At 40.6% G+C, this 12076-nt stretch overlaps 1 pseudogene; it reads left to right on the top strand.

The window, feature by feature from the left end:
- Window positions 1-501: 501 nt before the first annotated feature.
- Window positions 502-11654, top strand: LOC129088609 (G-protein coupled receptor family C group 6 member A-like; annotated as a pseudogene).
- Window positions 11655-12076: the final 422 nt, after the last annotated feature.

The raw sequence follows: 12076 nt of genomic DNA, 5'->3' as shown, positions 1-12076 counted from the left end.
ACAGTGATCTCCGTATGAATGATGAGGTCTGTGAGGGTTTTGAACTCTCTGGGGAACTCAGGGCACTGCTCAAAAGACACAGACCTACCTCCAGTCAAAGTCCCACTGACTTAACTGTTGGTTGCTGAACTGACTGTGTGTGTTAAAAAAAGGTATACAAGGTGTGTTCATGTAGTTTTTGAAAGATGAGCTGGCCCACAATAATATTTTTTACTCAGCTAAATTGTTGCTCATGCACAATACCAAATATGATGAAAGCTGGTTCAACAGAACAGGGACTGACCCTGCTGTCACTCATAAGGAAGTGGGCAGGACTGCAGGGGAGAATATGAGAATAGTAAACTGAAGGAGGAAGCAAGAGGGAATTTTTTAGCCTAGTGACAAGGTTGAAAAAGGAGAGTATCACTCTGCTGGAGCTAAATAATTGCATAGAATAAGTTAGAAGAGAGGGGAGAGGAGAAAAGGAGTTCAGACACGAAACACAGTAGAGAAGACAGCGGTATGGCCTGGGACACTCTAGTAATCTATTTGAACATAACACTTAACCTTATCATTCTGGAAAGAGGAGATGCCACTGAGAAGGATACCAGGGTTCCGGGAGCTACAGCCCCTGGAGGAATAATCATCGGAGGAATCTTTCCCATTCATGAAGACGTAGACAAAGAGAACCACTCATTTGCACCGCAACTACAGCCATGTATCAGGTGGGATCATTCAACCCAATGCAATAAATGATATACAGACCACCTTTTTCACTTTTCCACTTCACATTTCACCTAATCTTAAGAAGAGAGTTTAGTCCTGTGAGTAACCAGGAGATAAAATCTTAAAATAACCAATATTCTTCAGTGGTTGAAGAAGTTATGAGAGCCTTTACTTAAAAAGTAGAAATAGTACAATTAAAATAAATAAAAGTAGTCCTTCACTAGAAAATGATATAAAACTGTATGTATTTGTGACACTGCTTGTATTGCTTAATTTTCATAAACTGGTGATATGCTTGTTTGTAAAATCATACTCTATATAACTGTATATAACTATGAATTATACAAATGTAGTGTAGTAAAATTACAACATTTCATTCCGAAATGTAATGAAAACAAAATTAGAAAAAAAAAAATAATTAACAGGATTTAGCAGTCTAAAATTGAAATACTAACTAAACTACAACATCATTCTTACGTACAATACTTAACGAAAGGAAATTAGCGATAGTATTTCCACACAGAAAAGAAAAAATGTCATCTACAGTATACCAATTATGATGAGAACAAACTGAGGAACTGTGTTTTACATGTTATCTTTTAATAACTTCATTTTTATCAGAAGGTCTTGAAATGCAAATGATACTTAACTCTCTTCAATACTGCTAGTATCAGTTCTGCGTGTATCACATCTGTGCTGTATTCATTATTTGATGATGACGCTGTACTGTTGGCACAGGTTTCAAGAAAGAGGCTTGGTGAGGGCACTGGCTATGATCAATGCTATAGAGGTCATGAATAAATCCCCTCTGCTTGCCGATGTTAACATCACTCTGGGCTACCGCATCCTGGACTCCTGCTCTGATGTCAGCACAGCTCTGAAAGCCACAGCAGACTTCACCCAACAAACTGACTGCTACACCCGAAGCAACACTTGTGGGCAGCCAGTCATGGCTGTTTTAGGGCCTCTTCCTCTGACACATCCATCTCCATTGCCAGGCAACTGACTCTCAAGATGATCCCTCAAGTAAGTAGTGAGAAACATAAAGACGCTGTACACTTAGTGAGGGTGCGGGTAGGAGTCCAGCATTTGATTGACACAGTGTTTGCTGTTACAACGAATTAACATTGCACCACAGATGAACAGGAACATAACCAGTTGAATACTCTAAGAGTGGAAGTTTTTTGGGGGACAGTGATCAGATAATGATCACATTTATTGCCTTATTGGAAATGACCTGCACGTTCACATCATTTTACTGTATTCTAACTCTTTTCTGGCAATGTGATGATGTGTACATTTACTGTACATATTTTTTTCTATTAACATATAGACATTAAATATATTTTTAATTATTAATTACTGTTATTCATATAGATACAATTATTACATTTTGAATTATTTAAAAAGTAACAAGCATAAAAAGCAAACGACCACTGATCAGATTTATATTGAATTTAGTATGCATGCTCAAATGAAGCATCATTTGAGCATGGAACTTCATTTTTGACCTTGAGGAACAGTAAATCATCTAAGCTCAAAGGTCCACTCCTAGCTTTTAAACATATCTCAAGGTCTTCCATAAGGACGTGGCGATAGTGCAGGTTCAACTTCAGCCTTATAATATCATGTGGTCAATGATGTTTGGGAGAAGATAACGCATGTCTCTGTTCAAAGATGGCCTTGTTGATCTTTTAACAGCTGTCCACTCTAATAAACTTTTTCACCAACTTTAAAAAAAGTCTCATACACATCACAAGACAAACACTCTCATAGTCATTCAGCTTCAGGTTTTAGTCTTTTTAACTTGTCTCCAACAATGAATGTCACTTCATCATAACCAACAGCTGTGTCCAGGTGTTTGGGCCACAGGTATGAGCAGGTCTGGTCTTGAGCAAATCCAATATCTCCATCCATTATCTTAACTGCTTCTCCTGGTGAGGGTCGCAGGGGGTGAAGGGTTCACCCTGGACAGGTCACCAAACTATCACAGGGCTGACACACAGAGACAGACAACCATTCACACACATCCACACCTACGGGCAATTAAGAGTCTTCAATTAACATCAGCTGCATGTCTTTGGACTGCGGGAGGAAGCGGAGTACCTGGAGAGAACCCACGCTGACACGGGGAGAACATGAAAACTCCACATAGAAGGCCGTCTAGCCTGGGAGTTGAACCCGGGAATTGAACCCGGGCCCCTCTTGCTGTGAGGCGGCAGTGCAACCCTTGAGCAAATATTAAAGATAATTATCAATGTCTATAAAACTATATATTTATAAGTAAGATATTGATAAATCTAGTACCTAAATCATATTGGTGCAGTAGCTCAGAAAGGTATTACTGATTTCCAACCCTGGCTGCTGCAGCAAAGGACTTGTTCTATCAGATGAGCTACCTGGACACACAACTTACAATCTTTCCTTACGGGGCATATCCTCCAACACTTATTATAATAACACACAATTAACTATGAATTTGTTTTAAACAAAAAAATACACATTCAGAGAGAAACTCAAAACTTCTGCACAACACACACCTTTGCTCTGACTGAACCAATCTGGTCCAAAACATATATAGAACTTTAAAAACAAATAAATTCAGAACAGGATTATAAGTTACTTATAATGAAGATATCACAAACTGTGGTTTCTAGAGCACCAACAATAATGTTTACAACAGCAAATTAACTATAAAGTCATTAATATTTCACTGAAAACAAATGTAAAATGCTAATGAAATAAATATAATTTCTGATTGAATCTTATAAATGATAGTAATCAATAAAAGAACACAGATATCAGATTGTATCAGTCAGTATCAGTGTCATCTGTCCTTCTGTCCGGAAAATGATTACATCCATCTTTTTTCACATAAATTTTACAGAGACTGAGCGCCGCATTGCTCAATGTATTTGTTTGAGAGAGAGAGAGAAATGGGGAAGAGAAGGTGGTAGGTGGTCTATTATACTTAATGTTTCTGTAAGTTATTCTGTGTGGCTGTGTAGCAACAAGGCTGTAAAGCCTTACAATGGGTGTGTATTGGATGGAATGTTCAGACCTAAAGCACGTGATGTCATCGCCAGAGTGAGAGGAGCTTCAGAATCTTGTGAAAAAAATATTTTAAAATTGCCAGAATTCCCACAATTTTCACTCTTCAGGCATAATTGTTTTGATCAAATTGTAGATAAACTTGTCCTCGTCACAGCCATAACACCATGGAATCCAACAGTCTTACACATTTGACTCCATGTGCCTGAAAGCAACATGAACTCCAACCAACTGCTCCATTAGACTCCATGTTAAAACAACAATTTCTCAAAGAAAGCAGATGGTACCAGTTTTCTAACCTGCTCTGAAGCTCATATTTTTTTAAAACAACAAACATAAAAATTACATCTCTGCGTTCATCAGAAGATAACAATATGTTTTCCATTGGAATTATGGTTTTACGATTGTAGGTAAGAGTTTGACAGCTAGTTTTGTTCAAAATCAGTGTCTGCTCTCACCTATCTTAATTAGTCCACCCAGGTGCTCCCTCACCATGGCAACCATTGACACACGCACAGAAGCATGAGCGCACGCACGCCGTGTGTGTGTGTGCGTGTGACCTATGGCTCTCAAAAACAGAGATGAGAGGAGCGATAGCTCTTCAATCTCAAGTGATCTCGTGGTCACATTTCAAACACCACAAACATAACAAATATATCAACGCGATGGGCAGAGTCTTTTCTCTCTATTGATGATATTATTTTGGCGATTGGACTCAAATATTTTTTCAAAAGTACCCCAAACTAACCCTCATGGTCACATTTTAAACACATACAAACATAGCTTTAAACATGGCTCCACATTATATTTAATTAAAACCAACCAACTGAAGTCTTTGGATAAAAGCGTCTCTCAATGACTGTAATGTAAGGTAATGTAATGTAATGTCTTGGACAGGAGACACAGTGTAGGGGATTTTTGATGCTAGCATGGTGATAGCTTTGGTTAAGCAGGACAAAATGCCTGACATAAGATTGTTTATTGGGATTTAACTCTGTGAGAAAGGCGGCCTTCATGAACTTGGTCATTTGATTGACAGAGAGAGTGTGTGTGTGTGCGTGTATTTCTCTATTTCTCCATTTCTCTCTCTCTCCCCACATTCTTTCTCTCTCTTTCTCTCTCATCACCACCCTCTCTCTTCTTTCAATCTCATCTCCTTCTCTCTCACTCACTCTTTCTCTAAATCACCAGATCACTCTCTCTCCTTCTCTCTCACTCTCTCTTTCTCTCTCACTAGAACACTCTTTCTTTCTCTCTCACAATCTCTCTCACTCACTCACACTCTCTCTCTCTCTGCTCTCACTCACACTCTCTCTGTCTCTCTCTCAATCTTTCACTCTCACTCACTCACCCACATCTCTCTCTTTATCTCTCTCTCACTCACTCAACCTCTCTCTCTCTCTTTCACTCTCTTATCTCTCTCACTCACCCTCTCTCTTTTTTTAATCTAGCATGGTCTCTTTCTCTCTCACTCACTCTTTCACTCTATATTTCTCTCTCACTAGCTCACTCCATCTTTCTCTCTCACTCACTCATACTCTCTCTCTCTCTTTCACTCTCTCTCACTTGCTCACTCTTTCTCTCTCTCTCTTTCTATCTCACTCACTCTCTCACTCTCTCTTACTCTCGCTCTCTCTTTCACTCACTCACACACACACTCTCTTTCCCTAATCTCTGTTTCTCTATCTCTCAATGCCTTACTTTCTCTCACACACAATTTCAGGTAGAACCTTCCCTGTGTTATCACCAGTTATGGCCAACAGTAACTCAGCACGACTACTATTAATACTATTATTAATACTACAACAACTTCTTCTTCTACTACTATTGCTGATTCGACTATTTCTTCTACTTAACCACTGATAATACTGCTGCTACGGATACTACTACCACTACTATAACTTCAGCTTCTAAAACTACTACTCTTCTTATGACTGCTTCTTCTACTATTACTACCACCTCTACAGTTTAACAGTTCAGCTTCCAGATTTTTCTTTATTGTATTTCAGCTCTTTGCTTCTTTTGGTGATGCAGTTCAGCTTCCATCTCTGACAGTTTTACAATTCAACTACCAGGTTTTTTCAACAGTGCAGTTCTTGGCTTTTGGGCTTTTTCAGGAAAGTCATTTGAAACTTCCACATTTTCAGCAATGCTCTGTGACTGATTTCAGCTTTCAGCATTCCCACGCATTTTCTGCAGGATTGTATTATTTATGCGTTTGGACTTACTTTTTTTTTCAAATAAAACTCAAATGTACCTCAAATGAACCCCAAACTAACCCTAAATGAACCCCATTGATACAGCTGTCTCAGAACTGTTAATATATGCAATGTCTTTGGGCAGTAGCAGCCACACAGTCAAAGTTTCTTGCGAAATTTTCTTGTTAATATTTATCATTTTAATATCAACAATATGAATGAAGCCCAAACTCTTTGGCCTGAAAAACCCTCTTGCTTAGATATGTTGTGGATATTCAGGCAGATAGGCAGGTGCACTGGTGCACCAGCTTTGCCAGTACAGGGAGTCTCCCCGCATTGACTTGTATCCAAGGATGGAGGAATGTCCCGTAAGAAGTTCTCAACCTCTGTGTCGATGCTGCCAGCTACAGCCATTGCGGAGGCCTGATGCACGACTACAGCTCATGACATGTTGATTGATCGTCTCTGTTGGGCACATCACCTTCAGCCTGTGGTTCGAGGTGGCCACCTCCAAGGCTTCTCCAAGGTTTCACTGAGTCACTACAACATGCTTTGAGAATACACCATTCTATCCATCTACAATGTGATAAGGAGACTACAAGTTCCTCAGGCTATATTTCAGATCAGTATTTGATAGTAGATTGATTAAATTCACATGCTAGATCACATTCTTAACCAATTAGGCAATCATAGATTAATTGGAATTATTCCTACCTGAGAGCCAAGGAGTTGACACCTCGGCGTCCCAATATTAAATCTGAGAGCTACATCAACCAAACCAGAGTATTCATACATTTTTACCAATATTAGAGATAATTAGGCTACAGGGAACACTATGCATCCTAACGTCTTAGACTGTATATGTTAAACGTAAAGCACCCCAAAAAAAGACAAAACAACGATTTGTCCCTCACAATGAGTTTATTAGAGGTAAGCAGATATGTGATTGTGTCATTTATGGCAGATCTAGGATCAGTCTTCTATAATACATTTTTGACATAATTAAAATACAATGTATAATAAGGCTGAAAATTATTAAACACCTTGGGATGCTGTGGCTTATAGTTGGACACCCCATCCCACCCCACCCACGCCCACCAGGTCTGTACATTCATGATTATTACTTACTACTTATTTTAATTGGAAAAGACATAACTGCCTTTCTTTTCTCCAGATCAGTTATTCATCAACTGCGGTTATTCTGAGTGATAAGAGCCGCTTTCCTGCCTTCATGAGAACCATTCCTAATGATGAGCATCAGACAGCTGCCATGGTCAGTTTGCTCAACACCTATGGCTGGAACTGGGTGGGAGTAGTTACAACAGACGGAAATTACGGCCAATCAGCTCTTGACCACTTTGTGTCCCAGGCCTCTGGAAAGGGAATCTGTGTAGCCTTCAAATCAATCCTACCTCAATCTGTAACCAGTCAGGATGTCTGCTCTGCTATCGTGCAGACTGCCCGAACCATCTGCAAGAATCCCAAGGTACAGGTGATTGTGTCATTTGCCAAGCCGACTCACATGATGTACCTTTACCAGGAGCTTAAGAATCAGGCGCTCAGAGCAGGACAGAACATGGAGACAATGAGAAGAATCTGGGTGGCCAGTGATAGCTGGTCCTCCTCCAGCACTGTAAAAGGAAACATAACTCTGGAGGACATTGGACACGTTGTGGGATTCACCTTCAAAAGTGGAGACATGTCGTCATTCCGTGAGTACTTGACCAGACTGGAGGAAACTGGACATGACAACATGAGGAATAACACTTTCATGCAGGAGTTCTACATGCAGCTCAATGCTAGCAAATATTTTGGAGAGACTGAGCTGGTGTCCAAGGCTGTGAACAGACTTAGAAGAAACACACTCATGCTGGCACCATCTTCAGTATTGAGATGGCTGTGAGTGCCATCGCTCAAGCTTTGGTGTCTATCTGCAGGAGCAGAGACTGCAGAACACCAGGCAAAGTGCAACCCTGGGAGGTATTTACATACATGAGTGTGTGTGTGTTTGTGTGTGTATGCTTTTCTGTTATATTTCTATGGTCCACATGGGTTCATTTGAGGGTGAGTTAAGAGCTAGGTTTAGATAACAGTTGAGGATTAGGTTTTGGCTGTTGACACATTGATTATGGTACCTTGGTGTACTTACCATCACCAGAGGTTAGAGACAGTTGGCATTTGACAGTCCCAAACTAAAGGGGGTGACTGTAGCACAGTGGTAGAGTATGGGCGTCCTTCAATCAGAGGATCGGCAGTTTGATCCCCAGCTCCGCTAGTACATGTCCGCTGTGCCAGCATTGTATGAATGGGTATGAATGGTTGGTAGTTGGCACCTTGCATGGTAGCCCCCTGCCATCAGTGTATGAATGTGTGTGAATGGGTGAATGATGACATGTAGTATTAAAAGCGCTTTGAGTGGTCGGAGGACTAGAAAAGCGCTATACAAGTACAGGCCATTTACCATTTACATTGGTCTCTTTCACACCTCTGGAGATGTTGGAACAAGTGAAGCTAGCTGGGGTCATGAGGTCAACAGGCTGGTCATTTGTAATCAGAGAGCTCAGCTAAACACGCTTTTCAGCTGGCTGTTAGGTTACTCTTCAAAGACAGGAAGGAATTTCTTTATGGCACTGAAATGCAAACTCTACATTTTTGAAAATACATGAAAATGTTATATGCTCCCTCGGTAATTTAATTCTGTTTGTTGTTTAACTGTATTTGTTTTCCATTTTTCTGCTTCTACGGTACTTCCAAATTCCAAAACTAGATTTTTTGGAGCATATTGCATCCTAACACACATCACGCTGGTTTCAACTGAAGATCCTACTGCTTGAAGTGCATAAAGTTGATTTTCAAATAAAAAGACCCATCCTAGGGCTCGCAAGGACAATCAGATTCAGCCTGAATTAATTAGTAGGCCTGATCCTTAACAGACCCACTGGGAGAGAGAACACCAAGACGTGTTAACACAATTTTTAAAATGGTAGTGTCATACAAGTTTTGAGCCCTCATTCATTGGATAATTTACACCAGTGCTTGTTCTACTGTCACATCTGAAAATATCTGCTGTGGAAAATGATTATGACACAACACATGGTCAGAGCTGATAGATTGCTGAGATCCACTTGAGTATTAGAAATATTTACACTCAGACTTGAGCCCAGAGGCAATACAACAGGACCCTACCTGACCCAATTAGACTGAAAATACTGTAATTTAGTACAGGTCTGAGGGTGGGTCTCTGTCAGGAGAAGTCAGGTGGACCTGACTCTCATCTCATTGACGGTGTTGTTTGGTTTTAACAATTAGGTACACTTAATGTGTTCAAGCTATTGCGTGAATAATTCATTGTTGATAGAGTACTATGCAGCACTTTGAGGTTAAGAACTACGAAAGGGGACTGGATGCAGTTAACTCATGGTCTTCTCAAGAATAGTCATGCATACAGTAAATACACAATACTGACTTTAAAATGAAATGTTTCACGTCCTGCAGGTGCTGAAAGCTCTGTGGATGCAGGAGTTTAAACTTAGAAAAAAGAGCTATAAGTTTGACAGCAGAGGAGACATCAACCTGGGCTATGATGTGACAATGTGGAGGTCAGATGGAGGGAACATCCATGTTCATAATGTTGTGGCCGAGTATCACCCACACAACAACAAATTCACCCACACCAACCAAAGCTCCAACCAACAAATCCAGAACCTGAAGGTCGGCCCTCATTCAGCTGTCATTTTGTGTACACACACACACACACACACACACACACACACACACACACACACACACACACACACACACACACACACACACACACACAGACACACCCACCTACACATTCTGCATTGTGTGTGTTTACTCAAAACATTAAGACCAATAAAGCTAACTTAGGCAATACTTAAAAACACTATTCCAGTTTTAAGATACAGTATAGCCAACAATAAATTGTTCAGAATTCAAAATTCAATCAATCTAATTTACTATGTAAGATAAATAAGCTGGAAACAATAAAGTAATCATGGTCTCTTTCTGCTCTCCTCAGCACATCATCTCGAAATGCTCCAATAGTTGCCTCCCTGGACAGTTCAAGAAAACAGCTGAGGGTCAACACACACTTGTTGTTATGAGTGCATCAACTGTACTGCAAACTACTACTCTAATAACACAGGCAAGACTGTCACACACACACACACTCACACACGCACGCACACACACACACACACACACACACACACACACACACACACACACACACACACACACACACACACACACACACACACACACACACAGACAGACTAACAGCCATGCTCTGGTTAAGGGGTATTTTTTTGTTAATGAACCTCATTTGGCATTAAGGTGTGTTTAGGGTGATCATATAATTATATTTTTTAGAATATTAAAGTCCCCTTTGTGCAGTCTTGTTTGTGTTTCCACCACATCTGGGGAACCATGAATATTGAGCAAATTTGTCCACTAACTGATTAGAAATTATAGCTGTGTTTAAAACAATAAAACAAGTTACCTTTGACTTCAGTTTATCTGGTTATTCTCATCTCATTATGACGCTTACGTTAAAAACAAGGTTAGCTGAAATCTTGGAATTCTTTTTGCATGGAGTCAAATAATTTCCTGTGTGTGATTGTTTTATTCTGTACCTGTGCTTGTGCTCCTTCATCACTGCAGATATGGACCAATGCCTGAGCTGCGACACAAACAAAGAGTGGTCTCCGGATGGCAGCTCCAGCTGCGTCCCTAAAGCCCTGCTCTACTTCTCCTGGCAGGACGGCCGCTGTGGTGCTCCTAACATTTTCTGCCCTGGGCATCCTCCAAGCTCTGCTGGTGTCAGCTCTGTTTCTACATCAGCGTGACACTCCTGTTGTGAAGGCTGCCGGAGGGCCATTGAGCCAGGTCATCCTGTTCTCTCTGGTCATCAGCGACATAAGTGCCATGCTGTTTGTAGGCCGTCCCAACAGTTTCCAGTGTAAGGCTCGACAGGTGCTCTTTGGCATCAGCTTCTCTGTGTGTCTCCTGCATCCTGGTCAAGACCCTACAGATCCTGCTTGCCTTCCAGGTGGAACCTGAGCTGCAGGAGGTTCTGCGGAAGCTCTATAAGCCTTACGTCATCGTTGGCATCTGTGTGGCCGTTCAGGCAGCTACCTGCATCTGCTGGCTGGTACTAAAAAGCCCATTTAATCATGTCATCATTCATCCAACCACTTTGCTGGAGGACTGTCATGAGGGCTCATATTTGGCCTTTGGGGTAATGTTGGGCTACATAGCTGTCCTGGCTTTAGTGTGTTTCATCTGTGCCTTCAAAGGACGCAAATTGCCACAGCAGTACAACGAGGCAAAGTTCATCACCTTCAGCATGTTGCTCTACCTCATATCCTGGCTGCTTTTGTTCCTGTCCACGTCACCACTTCAGGAGTGTACCTGCCGGCTGTGGAGATGGTGGTCATTCTCATCTCCAACTACGGCATCCTCACCTGTCATTTTTTCCCAAAGTGCTATATAATCCTTTTTAAGAAGGAACACAACACCAAGAGTGCTTTCAGGAAGAATTTGTATGAATACTCCAGCAAAACCACAGACTCCGTCTCTGTGTCTGTTGTAACAAACTGCAGAGACAAGACTAGCTGCACCAGTTTGCGCAGAGGTTCAATCAAACACTGCCTCAGAAGAAGCTCCAGCATATAAACTGCCATTGTTATTAAAAAAAAAAAGGTTTTGAGAAATATTTAATTGTACACTTTTTATTGTAAAGATTATATATTGTAAAGATTATATCTGAGCCTCCATTTCTGTGTATTCCAAAGTATGTTAGATGTTTTTTCTTGTAATGTTCCATTTGTTCTAATAAAGATGGATATACTACAAAAAACAAGTCATGGCAACACTAGCCAGAAACCAGAGCATCTAGTTTATTGATCCTCTAACAGGTCTATTCCAGCAAATCACATTTTATATCACTTGATTTGACTTTGAGCTTATTTCACAAAAGGCGCCTGAGAGAAACAAATCAGAATAAAAATAACAACAAAAAAACCAGGAAGAAGAAAATCTGTTATTATTCAAATTCCATCTGGCAATTTCCTTTTACTTTTGGATTACAGCTTGCC

The sequence above is a fragment of the Anoplopoma fimbria genome, unplaced genomic scaffold (genome assembly GCF_027596085.1).
Source record: "Anoplopoma fimbria isolate UVic2021 breed Golden Eagle Sablefish unplaced genomic scaffold, Afim_UVic_2022 Un_contig_13607_pilon_pilon, whole genome shotgun sequence".
NCBI lineage: Eukaryota > Metazoa > Chordata > Actinopteri > Perciformes > Anoplopomatidae > Anoplopoma > Anoplopoma fimbria.
Note: the sequence above shows the minus strand (reverse complement) of the source record. Positions and strands in the feature narration are given on the sequence as shown.